General features: G+C 37.4%; 1 protein-coding gene across 8 annotated transcripts in view; it reads right to left on the reverse strand.

The window, feature by feature from the left end:
* Positions 1 to 17,040, reverse strand: part of gabbr1b (gamma-aminobutyric acid (GABA) B receptor, 1b) — a 227,460-nt gene extending 210,420 nt beyond the window's left edge. For all 8 annotated transcript variants that reach the window (XR_015516832.1, XR_015516831.1, XM_087295827.1 and 5 more), the window contains exon 1: positions 16,297 to 17,040. The gene's annotated coding sequence lies outside the window, so the exon portion shown is untranslated. The remainder of the gene's footprint in view (positions 1 to 16,296) is intronic.
* Between the last annotated feature and the right edge of the window lie 9,974 nt (positions 17,041 to 27,014).

Raw genomic sequence — 27,014 nt, forward strand, 5'->3', positions numbered from 1 at the left:
ATGACCATTTTTACAATGTACAAAATTGGGTGATTTCAGGTTTTACTACCCTTTACTATTGAACGTAAGCTGACCACCCCCAACCCCCCCACCCCCCTCTCTCTCTCTCTCACTCCTGCTGCTTTCTTATCTCCATCTGGTCTTGGGTTTACAGTCGATTGCCAGCTCGCTCTCCTGCTCTCTCTCTCTCTCTCCTTCTCTCTTGTGCAAATCTGGCTTAGGACACAAACACCATTATCTTTGCAAAACGCGCCCACATCTAAAGCTTCAAAACCATAATGTTAGCATAATGTTGGGAAAAAACCTGGCCACAGAGTCAACGTCCAATGCAACAGCTGGCCATTAATCATACCGTAGTTTTACAAAACACACAGCGAAGCCCATTATCAGCCATTTTAAAGGAATAATGCTGAACAAACGCTTGCGGCCCTGTGTAAGGGCCTGATAAGAGACTACATCACCACAGTATGTGTCTCACAGGCTAGGCATACTAATGAAACCTCCCAGAACACACTAGCAACATCCTAGCAACCACAATGGACAACTTAGCAGCTGCGCAGCCACATGACAATGCACTGAAATCTAGCCAGAACACAATAGCAACATCTTAGCAACCACACAGAGCACTTTAACCACTGCATTGCAACATGACAAAGTCTTGAAAACCAACCAGTACATGCTAGCAATACCTAAAAAGTGTCCTGACAGCCTACACAAGAAACAATCTAACAACCAACCAGAAAACCATGGCAACTTATAATAATGCATGAATTATTTATAAATTAATCTTAATTTTTATTCCATCACAGATCATCAAACATTTTAGGATTAATTAATAAATACTAATTAATAACAAAGAAACAAACAAATACATAAATGGATTAAAATAATCTAATAATTATAAAAAATATATATGATTGATATTGGGAGTTTTAATTAATTGATTGATTAATTAATTAATTAACTTACTAATATCTGAATACAAAAATTGGTCACTTTTTATTTGAAGGTATAAAATGCTCGCTATTAATAACCTTTTAACTGTGAATTTTGCCTCAATAAAGTACTAATTAGCTGTTTATTAATAGTTATTAATTTAGATGCTATGCCATATGTATTAAGTGGGTTTAGGTATGTAGAATAAGATCGTGCAGAATATGTACTTTATAAGCACTAATAAACAGTGTTGGGGGTAAGGTGTTATAAGTAACATGCGATACGTAATAATATTACATAATGTCAGTGTTCTGTTCTACTAACTGAACCTACTAATTGATATAGGTTTATTTTGAGTCAGAGGGGATTTCCGGTGAGTTATGTTAGCACTTACTGAAGATGGAAACCGTTTCACGACAACTCAATTCAATGACTTGTTCAATTTAATGAACTGGTTCAACCGGCTCACTTACCAATTCTGGTTAAAACAAACGACTCATTCCTGAATCATCTGTCATCACTACAGACAGTCACAAACAGAAACAATGGCAGGCCGGAAACTTACAATTTTGCAATGGATTCTTGTTATTTTGAAGTCATCGAAGAAAAGAAGTAGATTGTTGTTAAGTGTAGATTATGTGTACGTAAAACTCTTGACAACTGCGTGAAACACGACATCGAAAAAAAAAAAGGGGGATGTGAAGAACTACACCCGCACCTCACCTTCAGCTATGATTGAAATCAGTTCACGTTCTCCAGGTAAAACAATTAATTTGACTAAATTAAAAAAAAAAGTGTTATTGTTTTTATTGTTGAGGAGCTGCAGCTACTGTCTCACGACAATATAGAAGCAACTATGTTTTGTAATATAGTAAGATTTGTTTTTTTGTTTTTTGTAATTTACACATTTGTTGTTAGGGCCACGTTAATCAATTTATTTAATGTATAAAGCTCAAAGATTTCTTTTGATAAGGGGATTTTTTATTGTCTTACCGTTCATTTTGTTATTAAACATTTTAAAGGTTTAAAATCTGTTTTTGCCTTAAGAAATTATTTCATGTTAATACTCTTAGGCTTTATTGCAATCTTTATCTAAATGGACAGTGAATTTACCTAACTTTTAACGCAAAACATTCAAAAGTAGCAAATACATTACATGCTTTCATTAATCTGTATTTACAGCATGTACAGTTACGTATAGTACTGGGTTCAGAAAGTTCTCAAAATATAATTTTATCCTACATTTTAAAAGGAAAATGAAGGTGTAGGTTATATAGGTGGTTGTTAAATGCAGAGGTTCTCTGTACAAAAGGTGAAAAAACACCTGCAAGTTCTGTTGAACTCAAAAAAGTTTTTTGGGAGTAACTCAATATTGTAATGCACTACTTTCAAAAGTTCCCCCAACACTGCTAATAAACTGGTATTAAGCCTTTAGTTAGTAGTGAGAATTGCCACTTAAACCTTGTAACACCTTGATGCTCACTCAAAATGTAGTACTACAATGGTGGTGGGTTAAAAAGGTTTTGGGTTCACATTTGGTAAAAATCCCCTTCCTGGGCATGTGGAAAAGCCTTGCTTAGTCTTCAAGTTTCTGGATCCTACATGCTCCCCATCAGTGTTGGGCAAGCTACTTGAAAAATGTAGTGAGCTAAGCTATTAGCTACTCTACTTGAATGTAGCTTAACTACACTAAAAGCTACCCCCTGGCAAATGCAGCAAGCTAAGCTAAAAGCTACATGGCAAAAGTAGCTTAGCTACATCTAAGCTATTTTTACAATTTAAATTTTTAAATCAAAGCAACTTGAATCCAAATCAATTATATGTTATATATTTGGAATGTTGGGGAAACCGAAGCACCCGGAGGAAACCCACGCGAAGGCAGGGAGAACATGCAAACTCCACGCAGAAACGCCAACTGAGCCGAGGTTCGAACCAGCGACCCAGCAGCCTTCTTGCTGTAAGGCGACAGCACTACCTACTGAGCCACTGCCTCACCCTTCAGTTCAGTTATTTACTGTAAATAATATGCTGTACTAAACAAAAAAGTGCTGTACTAAAATAAAAAAGTTTTTTGAGCACAGCATCAGAAATTAAGTTATTGCATCCTAACATGTACTTCTTGAGGTATGGTCATGAGGAATCCTGCTTCAAAAATAACTCCTCTACCTCAGTCATCTTTCCATCAATCAAGTTTCAATTGGTGATGTCGCAAACCAGAGGTGGCAGTAACACACCAAAAACTTTGTTTTCGAACACTGTAAAACATGAAGAAGAAGAAATCGTCACTCGCCATCTTATGGATTTACTTTCATTGGTTAGACAGCATCCTCACAGCTCCGTGAATGTCAGTGCCATCACGTATTGATGCGCGATTGGTAAATGTAGCTTGTGTGGACGCTACTGCATTACTTGACAACTAAAACAGCTTTGTTACTGAAAAGCTATTTGATTTAGAAAGTCCCAACGCTACCGCCACGTTACTGAGAAATTAGTTAAGCTAGTAGCGTCACTCCTTGTAGCGACTCTATGGGCCAACACTGCTCCCCATTTATCCTATCCCCCCAGCTGTAATGCCCCTGAAAGGTATTCGGATATAGGAACTAATCACAAAGGTGATCCCTCCCAAAAATCCCCTCTAAGGCCATTTTCCTGGTTGCATTTGCACCGTGAGAAGCAGGAACTCTAAAGTTACATAAGCCATCATACAAGACGTTGTTTGAGCATGGCATTCAGCAACATCAACAACTTGAGGGTGGAGGATGCAGTGATTGCTGATGTGCTTTTGTTGTGTGTCAGATGGATTGTAGACATATAAGTTGTGCAAATAAAAGAGCAGAAAGGAGGGCTGAGAGACGGATTCTCCTACAGCTTGCATCGCTACATATCATTGAGGCTTAAAAAAAAAGAACATTATGCCGCAGACAAAAGCGACAGGTAAATGCATTACAAGCAAGAGATATTTACATTAGATGTCGCCTACGGTGTTGTTGTCTATTGAAAGGAATGTGTCAATAGAGCTGGCATTTTAGTACAGGGTAGCGCTCCTTTGAAATGAATGTGGGACCAAGATGCAGTGGAGGACTAGCCATCCAGAGTGACGATATATATACACATATATACATATACTGTATCTATGATCGGGAGTTTTCTTAGTGGTCAGTATGCAAATATCAATGGAAAAGTGACCGCACGGGAAAATGTATTTGTATGTATTATCCTTTGTATGTATTATCCTTTCTCCCTGTTAAATTTGATCTAATTTGCGTCCTGAAACACACCCCCTCTCCTGCTTTCACTATTAATGCTAATGGAAGGAGCGATTCGTTTGTGAATAAATCTCCGTTATGGACGACCTATGTGAACCATCGATATCCCTGCGTCTCAGTGTGCAGATCCACCTTAATTTAGGGTGGACAGTATGCACATTGAGGCGCAGGCACTGTTGTCAGGCACTCTTATAAGTTACTTTAACAACTGGCCGTTACTTCAATTAGCTGACAATAATACAAGTTTCTGGCACCGCAGTGTCTTGCTGTCATATTTCATTTACATAGTTTGCTGATTCTATTCAATAATCTCTAGCATAAGCCTAGAATTTAGTGCAATTTAGTGCTACCTTGCCTTATGGTCAGTGGAGTTAGAGAATCTATTACATCAATATCGCTACTTGTTTAGCACAAAGGTTTGAAACATACAAATTCATAAAAAATAATAATAATAATAATAATAATAAAATATATATATATATATATGTATATATATATAAATGAAAAAAAAAAAAAAAATATATATATATATATATATATATATATATATATATATATATATATATATATATATATATATATAGATGAAATCCTACCTATGAAATTTGATGCCTTTATGCTTTGTTTTGTTTGTTTGCTCATTACTACACCTGTACACAGCACTAAAATCTAGCATCTTCAGATTGGCTTTAGTCTTGACTAAGTTCAGTTGAATAACATTTGTCCAGGGAGCACTGTACAAATGTGGCGGTGGTATGGACGCACACTCAGGGTCCGTATCGGAAATCTAGTGTATATATCTATGGCTTGTAGCTAGCTACTCTTGAACACTCGCATTCAGCCAATCAACGCACACACTGTATATAACTTATACTTCCTATTGTGCTGGTTTAGACCCTTCTCTGATGTAGCAGTTCATTTAGCCCTCTCACAGAAAGGTCAAACTAAAATCCTTATCAGTTCCTGTGGTGCAAACTAACCAAAAAGTATGGGTTGTATAAATCCGATCACATGATCAGAAATTGGGCCCGATCACGCAATTTCAGATTCGATCGGAATTGGATGTTTTCTCCTGATCAGGACTCAAATATATATGTATCACATCTGTAGTTATGTGGTGACACAGAGTTAGACCTCTTTCTTGACTTCACACAGAAACAGCAAAGCGTGCAGCATCACTTCACTTTGTTGTAAAGACGATATTGGTTAAAGGCCGGCAAAGTACAACACGGAAGCAGCTTAAAGCGGAAAGCGCGAGTATGTCTGCGGTCTGGAGGTTTTATAAAGTTGATGACGACAACATTGCCACCGCAAACTGTGAGATATGTAAACTTGGTATTGCCTGCCAGTGTTTTAAGTGGAGGTGCTCTCTGTTTTTATATTAGATTTTCTCTATATTTACAGTTGTACTTAAGTCCAAAAGTCAAGAATTTATGTATTTTTTTACTTGATTGTTCAAGCTACCTCACAGAAGTACTCTATTTGTTACCAGAGTTGTTCCTTAATTTATTCATTTTCTTGTCAGCTTAGTCCCTTTATTAATCCAGGGTCACCACAGCGGAATAAACCGCCAACATATCCAGCATGTTTTTACGCAGCGGATGCCCTTCCAGCCGCAACCCATCTTTGGGACACATCCACACACTCATTCATACACACACTCATACACTACAGACAATTTAGCCAACCCAATTCACCTGTACCACATATCTTTGGACTGTGGGGGAAACCGGAGCACCCGAAGGAAACCCACGCGAACACAGGGAGAACATGCAAACTCCACACAGAAACGCCAACTGAGCTGAGCCGAGGTTCGAACCAGCGACCTTCTTGCTGTGAGGCGACAGCAAAACCTGCTGCACCACTGCGTCGCCTACCAAAGTTGTTGAATGTTAAAATATAGTGAATTGAATAAAATAAAAGTTTCTTTGCTCTGCTTTATTCTTTTTTATGTATTATAGAAATATCGGATCGGGTTTTGGTATTGGTAGTTACTCAAATTGAAATGTCTGTGACAGACTCGAAGTTAAAAAAAATTATAATAATAATCGGGATATCGCTACTAAAAAGTGGGTCCTTCAGTCAAAAGTTGAAAACATTCCTCTACTGCAAGAGCTCCAGCAGACTACAGAGGAACTGCGCGTTTGATCAAGTCCTGATGTGACAAAGTGCTCTTACTGTGGCACTTATTAGAACACTGCTAGAGTAAAGGTTCAGCATTGATGGACAGTTCCCTAACAACATCCTCTTTCCCACTCTCAGAGCATGGCCAAAATTGAGCTGAAATGGCTTTCTCTGACCTGTGCACCAGAAACGGCTCCATCGCTTTAAACTGTGTCCAAGCACTGAATACAGTTGATAGACTCCAATCAATTCTGCCACTAAAGCTGTTCCTTGCCATTGATTTTTTGAATTTAATATCATAGAGTGCTTACTTTGCTGTTTATAACACATTTGGATGTTTTTTCAGTTCAAAACCAGAAAATAATTCTTCCCCCTGTGGTGAAACCAAAAATCCACAAGCTTGAGTATAGGCTTTGCTTGTCTTTGACAGAAAAGCTTGATCAAACATACAGACGGTGCACAGCTTTCATGTGCACACGCTGTCCATCTTAGGAAAAAAAATCAATATGCTATATTGAAATAGATTTCTCAAAGAGTATTTTTTGCAGTCACTATCTACAAATCCCAGACACCAGGTCTGGAGAAAGACATGGAGAGGAAGGCAGCAGGGAATGGAATCGGGAAGTGAGAGATAGTGGAAGGGGAAATAGAGACGGAGGTAGATGAGGGATGGGATTAGAGCGTTGATATGAATCATATTAGTGTCTCAATAGAGTGCACCAGTCGAGCCAAGCTCGCAATACAAATTAGCACTGGGAAAGGCTATAAGAACGGGCTTAGGAAGCTGACCCTCCAGATTTCAAAACACCACTGATACTCTAAGTTGCTCCTCCACCCCTGTGGCAGGCAGGTTCAACGCTGGAGTGATAGTGAGAATGCTTTAAAGCCTTATCGGCACTGTCAAGTCTCCAAACATCACACTGAGAGTGAAAGCTCACACAGAACAACAGGAAAACAAAAGCAGCATGGGTTGCGTCAACTGCATTCTCCTGTAGGGCTTGCTCAAAGCGCATCTAGTGATATAAACAGAGTCGAGGAGCCCTGTTGGGCTTCAGTCCGTACAGACACAAACCTGGAGGTAGCAGTCAATCCGAGAGTAAGAAATCAAACTGAAGAAAGCACATCCAGATGAAGCATCCAAGTCTATGTCTGCGAGTCAGAGTGGGCGGGCGAGGAGGTACAAAGGTGTAGGACTCGCCGAGGCACTGTCTGTTCCTCATCCTCTCAGGGCTCATTGTCCTGACCTCGCATGTCACTCAAGGAAGCGCTTTAACCTGCCGGCTGCATGCGGCAACCCATAACGCGGTTCAATCTGTCAAGCCTCCAGCAATTTGAACGCTCACCGCACCTCTCTGCAATGGTTACAAACCTCAAACCAAATAGGTGAGGAACAAGTTAATTAGCCTGTCCATCAGCGTGGCTTCCTTCACTGTTAAAGCGCCGCTGTAATGGCCATGTTAGTCGAAGCGGCTCGTGATCCGGGGAGTTATTTCGGCCTTTCTTCACCTGGCTTTAGTCAGCAATCACACCGGGTGGATGGCCTCATGAAGTGTCCTCTTCCAGCGATCTGTCTTGTCTCTCAGCACAGCATGGAGTCTGCTGCGGAAGATGGCCAATCACTCATGATGTAAATCTGCATATAAGTGTAGAGTCACTAGATGTAATACCTACGCTGACGTTTATGCCTGTAATATGACTTGCTTTAAGCAGTTCTAAGTGATTTCTTCAGAATATCAAGGAAATGTCATCGTCTGAGTGATCTCAGTGAATTAGGTGTTCTGAAATATCACTCAGAGAGCCTTAGCCTCTACAAAAATGTGTGGTTGGAATCTTTGTTTAGACACTCTGAAGTGCTTTATGCCTGTCAGTCAAGGCATGCTATTTCATTTTTGCTGGACTCAAGAAGCCACAGAATATAAAGGTCTGAATGGTTCAGGGCATGTTTTAGAAGAAGGGGGAGAATGTGAAGGTTAGGACAATCCCAAGGGCCCTGACCAGAGATGCAGTTTGAAATGGGGCCTGGGATTTCTACCATGCAGTTTAAAAGAGTCTGATCTATACTGTCCAGGGTATCCTTGAGTAAGGACGTGTCTAATTCAGTGACTAAAGGCCCATTCACATTCTGAATATTAACAAATCTTGTAATTTTGCCAGAATAGGTAAATCCACACAGTATATTTTTTTAATGATTTTAATATTTTAAAAAATGATAAAGTAACTTGTAACTTGGTTAACAGTAAGTTTTCTTAATACATTTGGTAAATAACTTTAAATAGATTTTCCTGGAATTCCCTGCATATTTCACTACTACAGATTTACTCATCAGTTCTGTACATTAGAGTTTTATGTTGATAAGTAAAGTTTATTGTATTACTTGATACAACCACTTGCTTTTAGTTGTGTTTTGTCTGTGCAACAAATTTACAATATGTAGATTTCAGTATTTAAAAATATTAGTATAATGTTTAACACTGTGGGCCCTATCATACACATGGCTTAATAAGGCGCAAGATGTGTTTGGTGCGATTTGTTGCTATTTTTAGATGAGCGCAACCATAATTTTCCTGTTTTGTGCCACGTTGTTTAAGTAGTAAATCAAGTTGCACCACTTTGTGGACTCCTGGGTGTACCGGTCTAGAAAGGAGGTGTTTTAGGGTGCATTGTTGGCGCTTCCAGCGCAGAGTGCATTAGTTACCTGCCTTAAACGTGTACGTATTCCTTAATACACAAAAATGTTTCAAAACTTAATATTTTCTACATAAATATAAAAAACCCTACCTCCATGCCCGGGGGCTTTTTCAGTGCATTCATGACAATTTACTTTAGTATAATTAATATTTGTTTTAAAAAAAACAAGCTTAGATTTGTCCACCTGTCGGTTTTTGTACCATATGAGGCATAAGAACAGGACGTGTGTTTGGATATAACTCAGTTGTTTGACCACACTTCATTATTATTGTTCATTAATTTGTTTGGTGGAAATGAGAACTGAATTTAGAAATAGTTTTGAATCACATCTCTTAAACTAAATGAAATATGTGGGCCTATGGATGACTTCGGTGGAGTGCGTACAACACTGTTTTCTTATCCACGAAAGTAAAGGAGTAATTTAAAGAGTAAAAGTAAAGTAAAAAGAAAGTAAAGAGGCCAAATGGAGGAGACTACTGTTTATACACTAGTGTATAATACACTAGCCATGTAAACAGCAAATGCACTATGGCGTGACACAACTGACTCTTAAAGGGAGTCAGAGATGAGACTCTGATTGGTTTAATGCACGTTATGCTCAAAACACACCTACAACTCATTAGGAGAATAAGCACAACCTGTTAGACCATGCAGCGTGGCGCAAAGCTTATTTTTCCGTCCTTAAAATAGCAAATAATGCTGCAAATAATGCCCTAATGCTTTTATGCCATGAGCTTTAGACTTTGCACCTAGATCGTTAAAATAGAGCCCATTAAGTTAACGCAATGTAGAACACTAAAATATAAACATATCTTTCAATGTTTCTAATGTTTTTTAATAGTAAAATGATGGTAACCACAGCTGTCAATTTTCATGTATATCTTACAGTATTTTTAAGCATATAAATATTACAGTAATGGCAAAATGAGATAATAATATTGTAATCACATTCAGAATTGTTTTTTTTTTTTGTGTGTGCTGCTGACAATAAAACCAATGACAGCTAATCAGAATCCACAAACAAAGGAGCAGAAGACAAAATGCAGAACACTTCTAATAAACAGCATTATCGTCTATTGCTCTGGATGCTAATTTAGTTTGAATTGTGTTAATGGGTCTGATGGAGCATTCTGGAATGCCAAGCAGCACTAACACCACTATTAAAGGACACTTTGCAACTCATTGGGAGGAATTGTTTGTTTGTGGAATGCTTAAACAAAATGTAATATACAGTACTAAAATTTTATTTAGGATGAAAACACAAACAGAATCATTCGGAAACACAATATTACAAACAACCATAAATAAGAAGCAACAATAAGACCCTTTGTCCTGTGATCAGACATAAGTGGGGCATGGAAAGCACAATTTCAACCAAGCAAAAACACAGTATAGAAGTGTAGAGTAGCAAAAAGCTACTGTTTTCCTCCTAAAACCATGTTGGCTAACCTCAAATTAACCTAGATGCTAGCCCTGCGGCTTCAGTGTTTGCACTCTGAAGAAGGGTGAATATCTGAGAGGTCATGGTTGTGTTGGTGGCATTTCATTCATGAATGCTTCCAAAATTTGGGGCAACACAAAATTGGGTTTGGCGAAGCGATGCTCTTTTAAAATCAATACAAATCCTAATGGATCCCATTTACTTTTTAATGCACATTCTTGAGTCTTACTGTGCATGATTCAACGGTGCACATTATTCCAAAAAAAAAAAAATGTTTGGCTTCATAAACTTCTATCAAAACGTAATAACTTGCTCTTCAGCCTCTGAATCTAAAATGACTTTCCTTTTTAAATGTTGCTCTGAATCTCTCTTGCTTTGAACCCCTCGGCTCTAAGCAGCTGGCTCCATGGCCCTATTTGACGCACACTTTTAAATGATCCAGGCAATGAATAAAATCAATTCCTATTTAAAAAAAATAAACAGAGCGGTTAGCAAACATTATTTTCAGGATCAAATTAATAGCAGACACTGTGTTCATGCTTCCGCAGGTCATGCTCTTACCGGCAAACTCTGTTAATCCAAACAAAAAACATTTGACTACTGGACAAATATATTGTGGACACTTCAAACAATGACATTGTTTAACATGCAGCGCTGCATCTTGTTGTTTACCGATTGCTCAATGAAGCGCATAAGCATTCAGTGTGCATTCCGATCAATCAGACTAATCAGTCAATGTCTGTTTAGATCCATCTATCTATCTATAGTGAGCGCTGCATATTTATATATCTCCAACATTAACTGTATATATTTATCACCTCATGTCTCTTGATCTAGATGCATTAATATAGCATTCAATCAGCAGCTCCACATGGACATGATAAAAACTTTATTATTCATCATTCCTCTAATTAAGAGAGTTCGTTAACTCGCTCTCTACCCCTGGGGGGTTTTATTTTGCTGATGAACACATAAGTAATACACAACGGAAATGCCAATTAACCCCATTTACGCTTCCAGACACTCCACACCTGCATAAACTGCAATAAAAATACCTCCTTTAAGTGGCAGATGCCTCATATTACCATTAAAATACACCATCAAAACACAAACACAAGAAAATAAGCACTCCCATGCACATATATGCAAAGCTTCAGCATCCCTACATGGATGAAATAGCTGGTCATTTAAGACTTTAACCCAAATCGCAATTGCAAATGCAGCTGCAAAAGTGAGTCACACGCTAGGCTGATTGTCAGTTCACAGTTTGTGTCAGTTATAAAGGAGATCTGACAGTTTGCATTTTTTGATATGCGAGTCTTCAAAGCAACACCAGGCACATAACACAGTGGCAGCGAGGCTGAATAACCTATGCTTAAATTACAGGTGCATCAGTCACAAAGCTATCAAATGACTTAAAATGTCAAGGAGAACATCTTAGGAAATAACAACAATATGCCAGACATGCACAAACGGCTTCGGCGAAATGGAATAGTGCCTGAAAGTTGCCACTTACTGACAGAGGCAGCCTTCACAGCATAATTGCTAAATGCCACAAAAGTGCGGCTTAAATAAAATGCACAGAATTCAGTCGGCACCTCTGTGACCCAGAAGAATATTCAAGGCTTCACATAAGCTGTGCTGTACAAAGGCGGATTTTACAGAGATGCAACTGTGCTTGTAAAGTTAGTATATTTGAAGCATAATGTAGCCTGATAAGTGATCTTTCAGCCTAATACCTACATGCTAAAATTGGAGGTGGATCTCTAATTGTACTAGAAACTGTCTCTCAATGAGGTCATTAGGTCTCGTGATTTCACAGCATTGTTGGATAACATCTTTTTACAGGATAATACGCATATAAGCTGTCATTTTGGGTGAAATTGATGAAGTATTTCAGAGTGAAAATTGCTTTTGCATCAAATAATTTGGATGTAAACCTGCAAAGATATTTAATATATCCCACTTGTTATACGTTGTGTTTCTTTAATAGAAGTAATACCTTAAATAGTGTAATTTCTCACTACACACAGTTCAGGGCTGTCAACAGCCTTCCAAGAAAAAGCTGTTGCCAAAGCAAATAGTGGTCATGCTCCTTTTTAAAACCTTGATAGTTGTGTTAATTAGCCCCAGAATGAATATTACAAACATTCAGTACACTGAAGGCAAGATTACATGAATGTTGCAAAATATAGTAGAAAATAGGCAGTGATTTCAGCATTGCCCACGGAAAATGTTGCTAAAATATTTAGTCATCTAAACTAAAGACGTTGTCTAAAACAGCAAGTCAAAAATATCCTTTAATATTAAAAAATATTAGGTTGATGCATTTAGGTTATGTAAAATACTATTCTACAGTATTTTACATTAAAGCATCTATTGTCCTTCTTTAAATTTAACCCTATTATATGAAACCCAGGCTTATTCTGAATATGTACTGCTATATACATTTCTGGAGATTGTAACGAAGGGTCTGACACAGAGGGATCCATTTGCAGTATATTTATTGAACAGAGTTTAATAACAATAAGCACACAGATGTTATGCGTGTGCAAACTCACATCAAACACAGTAGTCTCAAGTCGATGGGCTGGCGGCAGACAAACACAAGGTGAGTATTCAGGCATGGGCCAGAGGCAGGCGGCGAGAATCAAAGTCAGTATTCAGGCTAGGGTTTAAGGCAGGCGGCAGGTAAAACAAGGTCGAGAAACAGTCCAAGGTATTCAACGGGAAAGCAGGCAAGGATGAGAAACGCTCAGTAGTATTAGCCGGGGCAGAGCAAGACTTCGCACTGAAGCGTGTGTGAGTGCTGCATATATGTGTGTGCCAGGTGATTATGAGATGTGCTGCAGGTGTGTGTGTGACATCAGTCAATGAGGATGACGTAATGTGTTAGAAGTCCGGTGATGATGACCTCTGCTGGCCAGCGAGGGGAATGACTGGGAACGAGTCGGTGACAGAAATACATCCCAGGAGGTATGTGTATTTGTGTACACTTTTTTAGATCTCAAATTTCTCTCCCAAGTGCCATTCGCTCCTGTTGTTCTCGCATAAATCCACAAGAGGTCACTGTCGACTAACTGAAGGACTGACCGATCTGTCTACCCACCCCTTCCCTAAACCCAACCAACAGTAGCTATGTTTCCATCCAAAAATGCAAATGGAATTTGTGTGCAAAACTAGAATAATGCATAAAAGATGTGCAAATAAAGCAGCATTTATTAATAAATGACTTACACCTCAGTAGACAATGCCGACACGCAATCAACCTGTGGTGGTCTTTGAAGGCATGAGACAGGGAGCACAGACACTCTTGAAAGTTCTTGACGTAATTTATAACATAATGACTCTTAAGGCTGATTTATACTACAACGTCAAGCGAATGCATATGATCTGGCACAGCCTTTCTGGAACCATTCTTTGCCAAACTCGAACCCCATTGTTACGGTCAACTCCTCTCTACATCACAAGTCTGCCGACATAGGCGGTAAGCTACGGGGCAAACTGGTAACAGCGGGGAAAAAACGTCCACACAGAGATAATCAGTCAGCTGGTAGTGCGAAAACAGAAGCAGCCAGCTGCGTCTTACCACCCCATAACATTCATTTAAAGGAAAAACGCAGCCTAACGAACCTCTGGCTGCATACATGATGCTCTCCTGAAATGTATACAGAGGTACGTATTCACAATAAGCCTCCGTCGATTATATGGTAGCCTTGCTGTAGCTGTATTACTACAAATGTAAGTACTTTATATTTCTTTAGCAATTGTTATGTTAATGAACTTTTATAATAGCATTAAGATATTACAGTTTGGTTTAGGATCTATTGCATCTTGTATCAAATGATAGCCCACTGCTATTATTATAAAATAAATACCTAAAATGTGTGACTGCAAAATAATACATAAAAACTATTTTTATGCTGTGAGTTTGGTAATTAATTCATAATTACCATAGTTGTTATAATAAACAGCGTACTCATGTCACATAAATTAAAGATGTGCCACGTGTTGTCTAAATCAGCTAGTCTAAAACGTTATAATTTAATATGACCTATTCGCTTTTAATAAAACACAAAAAACAAGACCTTGTTTGTGTATGAAAGCCCATTCATGTGTGCTCAAAAAGATATGACATTTACACATGCTCCCAAAAGCCTCTCTTCCATTCTATAACACATGAAATTAATGTTTGTACAATGCTGAAAGAGCCATTCAAAAAGCTGAGTACATTTAGGTATTGCATCACGTTCAGTCAGTGTTTGTTACATGTGCACAAGCACGAGTGATAAGTAGCCCCTTTAAAGTAGCACATATTCTCCCTTTACTATGCATGAAACACAGACTGACACTCATGCATCACATGAGTTTCAATCAGATATATAACAACTGTAGCACAATGACAGAGATTCAGTTTCACATCAATATTCAAAACGAACAAAACAATCAAAACCAGTCAACCGCCACCTTCACACCATCATCTGTCTTGCAGGACCAGATGAAGTTTATTTGATACATTCATTTCATAAAGCATTATACAGATGAAGTGATCAGTGAAAAGAGAAACTGATTAAAATAGGGAAGACATTGCAGTGTTAAGGCTCTCTAGAAACCTGCAAAAAGAAATTCTGAATTATGTGTGTTTCCCAATCCTGTCCCTGAAGGGCCCTCAGCAATACACATTTGAATGCCTTTCTAGTCTATTTTACCCTAAATCTAACATTTAATAACACCCGCAGGAAGCTGCAAGCATTACACAAGTCATTTTGAGGTAGTATAATTAAAAAAAAAAAAAGATTTATTATGTTAACATTCGTTGAACTAACATTGAAAAATTCTTACACTGCATTTATTCATTTTAAAGTTAGCTTTAACATACTAATTATCTACATTACAATTAAATATTTGTAAGTTATTTAATGCACTGTAAATTAACATCCACAGTGATTTTGCAAAAATTAATAAGAGCTGTAAAATGCATCTTAAATATATAAATTTAAGTATAAATTGCATGTTTTTAATCCATGAAATTAACGCAACACCAATTTAATGTTGGGAGAGCTGCCAACATTTGAATCTGTCATACCAGAACATAATCAGAGTAATGTACTGTATGACTACAACAGCATAAACAACACCTAAATTCCATAAAACGTATAAGAAAAACACAAATATGATGGATTCCACAAATAATTTACAATATTTTACTTCAATTTAAATAATTAAATATATTTGCATGAAAGTATTTTTTAATTATAAGAAAACAAACAATTTAAATTAAAAAAACTACAGTAATTCATAGTAAACTATTTATTGTTCATTTTTAATAGTTAAATACCTGATATTTATATATTAATATAAAATAACCATTAATATAGAGTTAAGATATTGAAGTTTGATTTAGGGTCAGTCGCATGCGTTACGATTAACGTACACTGTAAGAATGGTGGCTTATTCATTATTACTATTATAAACATTGTATTCATTTAAGATTTTGGAGTTCAATCAATTGTTTAAAATAAGAGAGGCTGCTAAAATGTGCTGTGAAGCTCCAGGACCCGGATTGAGAAACACTGCTATAACTCAGCTGTCATCAGTTTCAGCACCACGGACAGCGACCATTCAAACCTTAAGACTCCAGTACACAAATCTCTTCAAGTCAACTTGCAGTCAATTATGGCCATTTAAATAACGTCTACTGACATTTCTAGACTTAAGCATCTGTGTGGAGAACTCTAAAGAAACATCCTAATAATGACACGCATTCAATTAAACAGTTCCACTGTAAGGTAGATGAGACCCCTGACGAGAACAATTATTGCACACAATTATATTACTTACTGCGTCGTGCAGGCTCTTTTGGGAACGGTGTGCGAGTAGAGATGGTCCTTCAGTGATGCTTGATAAAGCCAACGTGTGTGCGTGTGTGTGTGTACGTGTGCGTACGACAGGTAAATAAATACGGTCGTTTAATTGCTCGCGCTAGGCGTTCACTAAGCACAGCTTCGTATTAAACTTCAGCTGTCTTTCTGCGCGTGAAATTGCTCTGGTACGATTAATATTGCGTGCGTCGCGATTCGACATGTGCGAGAGTCACCTTGCACGATTGCTTTTTAGATAATCGGGTAATTAAATAACAGTCGAATTTTTGTACATTACAAAATAACCGTAATTGAAAACCCAAGATTTACACTTGTGCTTCGCGTTAATGTATTGCTCGATTACAGCCAATGACAACAAACACGACAAAGCGCACACGCGAAAAGAAGCGATTACGAGTTGTGTTAGACGTAAAGCATCACACACTACTGTTTACAAACGGAAAAACGTACCAATATCAGACGCTGATGTACTTGCCATGATTCCGTCGTCTAAAAGACTTGCAGGTAAAAAACAAATACCAAATATCGATGGCAATTAAACGGCTCATGAGAGTATCCTCTTTGGAGACATGTCGGGGATGAATTTATATTGATATATGATGTAATATCGGCAAAAAAAGCAAGACGGCAGCTACACACGGACGGACGACGGACGACGACGGCTCGCGGAGCCTCCCTCTCCTGCCTCGCGCTCTCTCTACTGTCCCTCGCGACGTCACAGGGCAGTGCTGCTCTCTCTCTCTCCCTCATCTGCAGTCTGTAGTCTGTGCAGTCTGCACACTACATGAAGACACCGCCGGTGAATAGAGTGGGAATTAAAGCGCTCATTGGCTGACGGAAAGACAGATGGTGCGCTCATATCCCAGATAAATAGTGCAGACCTCCTCCCTGCGCAGGGTGGATGAGCCAGTGGAAGCCTGTGGTCTCCAGATCTCCTCTTCTAGTGAACTGTCACTTTGATGTATGTAGTCATTCTGTCACTGTATTATATTCATTCGGCGAATGGAGCATCTTGATTCTTTTGCAAGGAACAAAGCTGGAAAGAATTGGATTGCTGCCCTTAATCTGTGGGATGGTTTTACAGGGCACTTTTCATCTGGCCCAGACTGGCAGACTATTATTTGAACACCAGGCTTATCCAGGTTTGCAGACCATTTTAAGCCAGTTAACCATCTCACCTTTTAATCTAAATCAGGGTTGGTGCTTCACAAGTGGGTAACACTTCATTTACAATGAACTTAAGAATGTTTTAGGCTCCACATCTTAAGCCACCTTCAGGGGGAAAAGGGGAGATTTTACTAGAAATATACACTCACCAGGTACTTTGTTACCTGTTCAACTGCTTGTTAACAGAAATTTCCAAAACAGCCAGTCCCATGGAAGCAATTGAATACATTAACGCATGCAGATATACAGACAATCTGATCAATTATAAAGCAGACAAAGGGTGTTTAAATGGTCAATGCTAATAGCCTTGTGGTTAGTATGGCAACATATAGAACTGAGGTGCTCAGGGTGGCCTGAGTTTGATTCCTGGTTCACGTCTTTTGACAATCTCTTCTCTTCCTTTTTTAAAGATGGAAAACACCAAAAAGTAATTAAATATAAAGAAAGGTTTAATTGAATAAAGATGATTTGATTGATTTTGAACAAGGCATATATTTTGGTGCCAGACAGGTGAGTCTGGGAAACCTACATTCATGATGTATATTAGGACGCCACTGAATTCCATGTTTTTTATATAAGGACTTAATAATAAAACCAACATGGTGCTTGCCTTAAAAAGATTAAAAAATTTGTACAATTAACAACATCACGTAAAAACTCAAACAGTGTGATTGTTTATTTAACAAAAATAAGGCCAAATTGGAATTTCATAGGCGGTACTAACTTTTTCACATTATTTCACAAAATGCTGATCTGTTTCTGACCATCTTTAGGGTTACTGAGAACGATTTGTGCTGAAAATCCCCTGTCGATACCAGAGATACAGTACAGAATGAGGAGAACATACTACAAGCTCTGCTGTCAGCCGAGAACAACAAACTGAGCGTACAGTTCACACACCAAAATTGGACAACATTAGACTGGGGAAAGGTTGGCTGGTCTGATGAGCATCAGTTTCCACCGTGACATTCGAATAGTAGGGTCAGAATTTGGTGTAAACAACATAAAAGCATGGATCCATCCTGCTTTGTATTAACGGTTGAGGCTGCTGCTGGTGTATTTGGGCTCCTTACTAACAGAGCAAAATGAAATGGCACAGCCTACCAGAGTATTGTTAATCATGTCTATCTCTTCCTGATCACTGTAACCAGCAGGAAAATGCACAACAATCAAATCACATCAAAAGAGGTTTCTTGAACATGACAGTGAGATTACTACTCAAATGACCCCAAAGTCAGTAGATCTTAATGACAGAGCACCTTTAGGATGTGCTGGAATAGAAGATTTGCATAATGGATTTGGAGCCAACAAATGCAAATCATGTCAATGACTGATGGTGAAGCTGTTATGTCAGTAAAGACCAAAAAAAATCTCATGTTTCCAGACCAGTTGTGTTGTGTGTAACAACAAAGACATTAATACCAAAGCCTATAAACCTAAGCTTACCTAAAACTAAAGCTGTTCAGTTGGTTGTTATATTATCCAGCTGGAAATGAGCATTTCTGAGCCATGGATAAACCTTAGGAAATGCCTATGGTGTATTAAAAAAGTTCATTCACAATTTCTGAATAAACAGAGGGCTTACATTACTTGCAGAATTTCATCTAATAAATGCCAATAAATGTTTGTTTGTCTTTTTGTAGTTGTTTTGGAGAGCATTGCATAAAAAAATCAATAACTTAAAAAAGAAATGTATAAAAAACCAAGGACAAAGTTTCAGCTAAAAATCGTTCTTGCTCTATTGAAGAAGAAGAAAAGGTCATCTTTGGCCTGAGGGTGAGTGAACGAACAGTTTTAATTTTTGGGTGAACTGGCCAATTTATTTAACTCATAACCTCAAACTACTACTGTAAAAAACTAACCCATAAAAAAATTCCAAAGGAACATGAGGCCAAAGGACAGGGGAGGATTTAGTGATTTGGGGGCCCTAAGCAATTCCGGCCATGGGGCCTGAAAGTTCTAAAATACAACTTACTTTATTTTTAATTGATTTATTTAGCTGTTTTTTTTCTTTTATCACTTAATCTCCTTTTCTACATTTTGTTTTAATAACAACACGTAAAACATATTGTAAAGCTTTTTTGAAATGATTTGTTTTCTAAAATGGATTCACAACTAAAAATGATATGTAAACTATTTCTTTTTAAAACTAAATCTTCACCTTATTTGACTGCTGGACTACTCCATGATTGAGGGTGGGAGACACATTTGTGCATTTGCGATGTAATAAACATTAAACTTATTTTTTTAGACCCTCATATACAAAATATGATAGAAAATGATGTTATATATAATTTATAGGTATTATACTTATTTATTTGGGGGCCTTCAGATTTCCTGGGGCCATAAGCGGCCACCTACCATGCTTATTTGTTAAAACTGCCCCTGCCAGTATATGAACAAAGACTTTTAATTTCAACCAGCCAGCCTCAGCGCTTCTGGTGAATTGTCTTTCTGTTACAAAATTGCCACATTTAAGATTTGATTTCTTTAAAAATCAGCAATCTTCACTGCCTGATAGATATATGAAGTGGGTCTCAGATCGGACATGAAGCACTGCATTAAATTACATTTTCCCCCCACCATGTCTTTAAAATATGACAGTTTATGTTACAGCAGTATTTTAATGGAGTTTCTGTGCTCGCCTGCAGGTTCTTTGATTTTACCTACTGGCCTTTCATTTCGTTTTACGCTTGAACCCCGGTCAGATTACATGATTTTTATTGCTGGTTACAAATGTCACTATCAGATTATGTGATTTTTTTTCTTGATAAAATCTTGACTTTAATGGGTAACAAATGTGCCAGGCAACATGTTCCAACACAATCATTCCATGCGTTATTTTCCAAAATAGTCACAAGTCTTGCTATAACAATATTTCTTAACTCAATTTGAATGTTGTATACTTATTTCCATCTCAATAAACACTGATGCTTGCAGACAACTAAAAACTACATTATTTAAGGACATTCCTTATGACATGGATAAGATCAAACTTATGATTCCTTTTTAATGTTAAGATATTTTCTTTGAAATCTAAATGTATATTTTCCTGCCATTCTTTTTTTTTTTTAAACACTTTGCCTGATGGAAATGAAAGCAAAAAAAGCAGCAGCAAGGAAACATGCTCATGATATAATCTTTAAAGTAATGAAACATAAAAGAATTAGCAAATAAATATGGTGTGTAAATATAGGTTTGTGATAAAACAATTACAGTGAAGCACTCAATAAATCCTTTTTTTCTCAGGGCAAAAACAAATTATCCACCCGTATAATTGAGTAGTGGAGGGGCACAAACAAAAATATATTTTTCTTGGAAAAAAATATCTTTTTGAAACAAATTTGGTTTTTATTTGGTTCATTTTTATCTTAATTTTAATGTATCTTTTTTTGTTCAGTTATCCATAAACAAGAATCAAAAACACTCCAAATCAAGTCCACTTAATGCACCAAAACAGGAATTGCCATGAGATTGTGTTGGTTTGTTAAATAAAATAATAATAGCCTAAATAAAATTAAAGTAAAATATGCACAGTTTCAGAGAAGCCTATATTAAACTTTTCACTATTAAGGACAAATTTGAATAAGCAGGAAATGCTTTTGCAATGTATCCGCAGCACTGAACATGTTTCCAGATTACCTGGGATGAAGAAACTCTGTTGGAAGGATGAGAGAACTCAGAAACTCATTGTGAGAATGCAGATGTCAGCATATTTGTGCCAGTCTGTCAGATAAAATTGCTTAAAACACCTTAATATTTTAGAAAAGATAGTTAAATATCCAACAGTTGATCTTATTCACTTGTGACCTACCCATAAGTACATATGCAGCTTATTTTTTAAAATTACCTGTCCAGCATATTAAAGGCAGCACCCGCTGAGATAACCGAGAAATTATGTGCTCCTATTGCAGAGTTTCATCCATGTGACCGAACTCCTCATGAAGAACGAGAAAAAAATTAAACATGCTAGACTTTCTGCTCGTGAGGCTTCCCAGGCGTGGTATCGTCTGTCATGAACTATGCCACATTTCACGAGAAGAAATGATTGAATCTTGTGTCACGACGACATTTGTTGTTTACAAATCCCCATGGCACCCCAGGTAACAAAGAATTCTGGCCCAGATTTGGCATGAGCAAGCATTCATCCGGCATACAGCATACGGTATACACCGTCTTTAAGGCGACACACAATGGGTCCAATGTAAAATGTAGTATTTGGCCTATCTTGACCCACATTTAAAATAAATCTTTGTTATATTCAAATAAAGAAATTAAATTAACAATCAGGTCACTTCGAGAAAAAGCACCTCAGTAGCACGCCTAAAATGCAATGATTCGTGGATTTATCAATTTCATTGCAGTCGTGACACACCAATATATCTGGCTCAGTCATGGGTTATTATTTGGATGAGATTTGGCCGAGATATGGTCCATGTTTGGCCCTTGTCTGGAAGCCAGACTTGGCCCAGTCATGTACCGTAATTCACTGTGGCATGTGGGCCAAGAAAAAGCTTATTGAGTGGGCCAGAGATATTTTGCTATGTGGGACTCTACATCAAGGATATCGTAATCCTTGGGAAAATTAAAAAAAATAATAATTTAAGTCTATTTAACTGAATGTATTTTAATGACATTACAACATCGATGCTGTAAAAGGAACCTTGGGAAAATTAAAAATAGTCACTAGCTGAGCATGTACCCCATTAGGATTTATGGAATTGATTACAAATTGACGTAATGACCTAAAGGCTTTCGACATTCCTTTGAATTAATTTGAAAAGTTAGCGTCTTAGTTTGAGATCGGGAATGAAAGACTTCCTCCATGTGAGAGTGCTGCTCTGAATCCTGTGTCTCTGTTCTTGGCAGTGGAAGCCAAGAGGATGAGTCATGCTGTTTGAAAATGATATCTCACTATTCGATGAGAGCAGCATTTATCATGTGAGTGAGGGTGCAGGCAAACATTTAATTATAGAGCTAGTCCATTAGGATGTCAACACCTCAGCAGTCTCTTCCCACAAAGTCAATAACGACCTTTAAAACTTTTTGATTTGCAGGGAAGGAATGCAACGTTATTTTCATGCCTGCAACAACCGGCAGCGCGCCGAAGGAAATCAAATGGTCGGCCATAAGTAAAGCCAGACCACTGCCACATCTCATTTCATCAGAGGATCACCCTGCAAGTCTTCCGAGCATTAGTTCTGTGCTCTCCCATTAGAGCGAAGGGAAATTGGACAGTGTGCAGTGGGCTGCAGTAATTACTCATACAGACGCTGTCACACTCATGACAATAGATTGTCCTTGCTGAGCGCAAACAGAGGAGTACAGTAGGATAGGGAGCACTTCATTATTCCCTGCTGCAAATGTTTTTATACAGCCCCCTTTCAAGGAGCTCTCATTTACATATACAACGGCACACAGTGGAAGCAAATCATTTACATGAGTCCATAACCGCTATAGTTTCACTGTAGGGGATACGTGCTCGCACAAGAGGTGCTGTTTCCACACACCAGTAGGCCTATTACCATTCATTTGGAAGAGGCAATCGTATCGCTCTGTACAGTATTGGTTTACGTGCTATGAATAATTGGCAGAATTAATTTCTAGCAATTATTATTAGTTTTGCTTGCTAAAATGGGCTTAATTCATCCTTCACCGTATGTGCTAAGCTGGAACGAATCATACCTCAAATAGTGCGGCCTGTGCTGATGTGTCTGTAAATGATTAGATTTAAAATTTTTACCTACCATCAGACAAACACCTATTGCTACACCCAAGCAAGAAGATATTCAAAATATGTAAATTGTGCTAGCAGAAAACATGGTCTTTTATTTGGATTTTAACATTCGATATGAATATATTAGCATGGCAAACTTACAAATAGATGGATGGGTGGGTGGGTGGGTGGGTAGGTAGGTAGGCAAATAGATGGATGGGTGGGTGGGTGGGTAGGTAGGTAGGTAGGTAGGTAGGTAGGTAGGTAGATAGATAGATAGATAGATAGATAGATAGATAGATAGATAGATAGATAGATAGATAGATAGATAGATAGATAGATAGATAGATAGATAGATAGATAGATAGATAGATAGATAGATAGATAGATAGATAGATAGATAGATAGAAAAATAAACAGATGGACAGAAAGAAGGATGGATGGACAGAAAGATGAATGAATGAATGGATAAACAGATAAAAATATGAATGGATAGAAAGGATGGACAAACAAGCAGATAGATGGATGGAACAACAGATTGGCAGAACGGTAAATGGACAGAATGGATATACAGCAATAATATGATGAATGGATGAACGGACAGGTGGACAAACGGATGGACAGAGTGATAGATCAATCGACAGAAAGAAAGAGACAGATAAAACAACAGACAAACAACAAATGGACAGATAGAACGACAAATGAACAGACAGGGCAATAGAACTACAGACATTTAGATGGAATGACGGAAGGATATATACAGTACAGTAGGTGACACTTTAATATGAGCATTACTGCCATGCCTTGTGTTTTTAGGTATGACCACTGTTTGCGACTATGCTGCCATGGGGCACAAAGGGACGGGATGCGAATGGATAGAAATAGCTTATACAGTAGCTGTAAATACCCTGCTACTTGTAAATAAAGATAAACCAAAATGTATTTGTTAATAAGCTTTATTATCATTGTAAACTTGTTAAATGCAATGAGGATTCATTTTGGAAAGTAGAATTTAAGAAATAAAAGACAACTAAAATGAAAGTACAAACATACATACAAATATGTAATCCTAAATAAATAAATAAAGCTGTGTTTAAGCCTAAACATAGATAGATGTACAGTGTTATTTTAAAGTGATAGGACTAAGACATATGTTTTCATTTACATTTTTAATTTACATTTTCGTTGTAGACTATATTTTACTATCTTATTTTATGTCACAATTACTGTACATAAATAATAAATGAATAATTAAATAGGCCTAATTATTTATGTAAAGATATTAGCGAAACACTGAGAAAGAGTCCGGCACTATTTTTACAGTATATAGGCCTACAATAACTTAAAAGAAAGCTGCAAAGTGAGCAATATTATTTTAATTCTAGCTTTATATTATTTTAATAAATTTTCTCTGTATCTGTCACTTGCGGTTCAATGCGCGCGTGTTGAGCGAGATAAGAAACAAGGCAATATGGATCTTTTTTTAGGCTACTACAGTATATAATAATTTAGTTTTTACATATAGTATTGCATTAATTTGCATAGACATTTTATAGTTTATATAGGCCTGAAATGAACGCCTCGATTCAGAGTTATTATTTGAAACATAAACCTGCATTTTTTAATGACGCATGTGGGTGTCACAAAATACTTTTTAATCTAATGTTTTTTATTAGTATTAGTTAATGTGAATTACACTTAATAAAAATTTAAATGTATTTATTACACCACCTTATTGGAAAAAAACTGTACTAATTACAGTGCTTCCTGCAGGTTTGAAATATAGGACTTGTGGTGGTAGCTGGATTGAAACACACCATTTACCCACATCACATAGTTAACTGTATGCAATAAACAAAACATAATTTCATTTTGAATAATAATTGTATTTATTATGACACTTTTCTTTTTAATGGGTTGAAGTAAAAAAAAGACTGTTATGCTATTTAGGAGCAATGTGCAGCCACTGACAGGTAAAATCTGCTTCTCTGTCTCTTTCAAGCTCAAAGCAAATTTGAATGTCAAAGGATTTTAGATATATGTTTATCTGTAGATAAACAAACAGATGGACAAAAAAATGGGCAGACGAATGGATGGAACAATAGATAGACAGAATGATATAGATCGATGGACAAACAGAAATAGAGTGATAAAATGGTAGACAGATAGAGGGATAAAATGACAGATGGATAGATACAATAACAGACTGACAGAAAGATGAATTGATGGACAGACAGATGGATAGAAAAATAAATCAACAGAATGATAGATAGATAAATAGACAGACAGACAGAATGATAGATCATTTAACACAGAAAGAGACAGAGTGATAGAACGACAGACAACAGATGGATATTTAGAGTGACAGAATAACAAATGATCAGACAGAGCGATAGAATTACAGACCTTCAGATATAGCGATGAAATGATAAACAAACTGCAGATAGAATGACAGAATGATGAAAGGAAATATGGACAAACAGATGGACAGAAAAATGGAAGGATGGATGGATGGAACTATAGGGAAGGAGAGAACGAAAGAATGATAGATTTATGGATAGATAATGGATGGATGGACGGACAGGTGGACACATGGATGGATGAAATGATAGAAAGACAAAACTATACATTGATAGATGGATAGAATGATAGATCAGTCGACAGACAGAAAGAGACAGATAAAGCAATAGAATGACAGACAGAGTGACAGAACAACAGATGGACAGAGCTGTAGAACAAATGGACAGATAGGTCGATAGAATTATAGCCAGAGTTAAATATGATAGACATATAAATAGAATGATAAAATGATAGAAGGATACATCAATGGATGGACAAATTGACAGAAAATGAATGAACGGTTGAATGGAACAATAGACAGAACAATAAAATGATAGATCGATGAATAGACAGAGCAATAAAACAATGCATGGATAAATGGACAGATGGATACATGGTTGAACAGAATGATAGATGGACAGAAAGATAGATCAATCGACAGACAGAAAGAGACAAACCAATACATGGAAAAACAAACTGAAAAACAACAGATGGACAGACAGATAGATGGATAGATCAACAGATGGACAGAAATATCGACAGAACTGATAGAGCAATAAAATGATGAATGGATGGACGGAGAGGTGGACGAACGAATGGATGGAATGATAGATGGGCAGAACGATAGATTGATAGATGGACAGAATGACAGATCAATCAACAGACAGAAAGAGACAGTGATAGAATGACAGACAGAGAACATAGGATGATAGAACGACAAATGAATAGTCAGGGTGATAGAATTACAGACAGAGCAATAAACAAACAGACAGATAGATAGATAGAATGATAGAATGGCGGAAGGATATATACAGCAGATGGACAAACAGATGGATAGATAAATGGATGACGGATGAATGGAACAATAGATGGACAGAATGATAGATCGATTGACAGACAGAAAGAGACAGGTAGAGTGATAGAAGGACAGACAGACAGATAGATAAAGTTATAGAATGACAGATGGATCGAGTGATAAAATGACAGATGGATAGATGGACAGAACAAAAGATCAGTCGACACAGTGATAGACAAACAGACAAACAGACAGAACAACAGAACGATGGATGGATGGATGGATGGATGGATGGATGGATGGATGGATGGATGGATGGACAGTCAAATGGAATGATGGATAGAGAGAATGATAGATTGATTAACAGGCAGACAGATAGAAAAATAAATGGACAGAATGATAGATAGATAGACAGACAGACAGACAGACAGACAGACAG

The sequence above is a fragment of the Danio rerio genome, chromosome 19 (genome assembly GCF_052040795.2).
Source record: "Danio rerio strain M-AB ecotype USA chromosome 19, GRCz13ab, whole genome shotgun sequence".
Classification (NCBI taxonomy): Eukaryota; Metazoa; Chordata; class Actinopteri; order Cypriniformes; family Danionidae; genus Danio; species Danio rerio.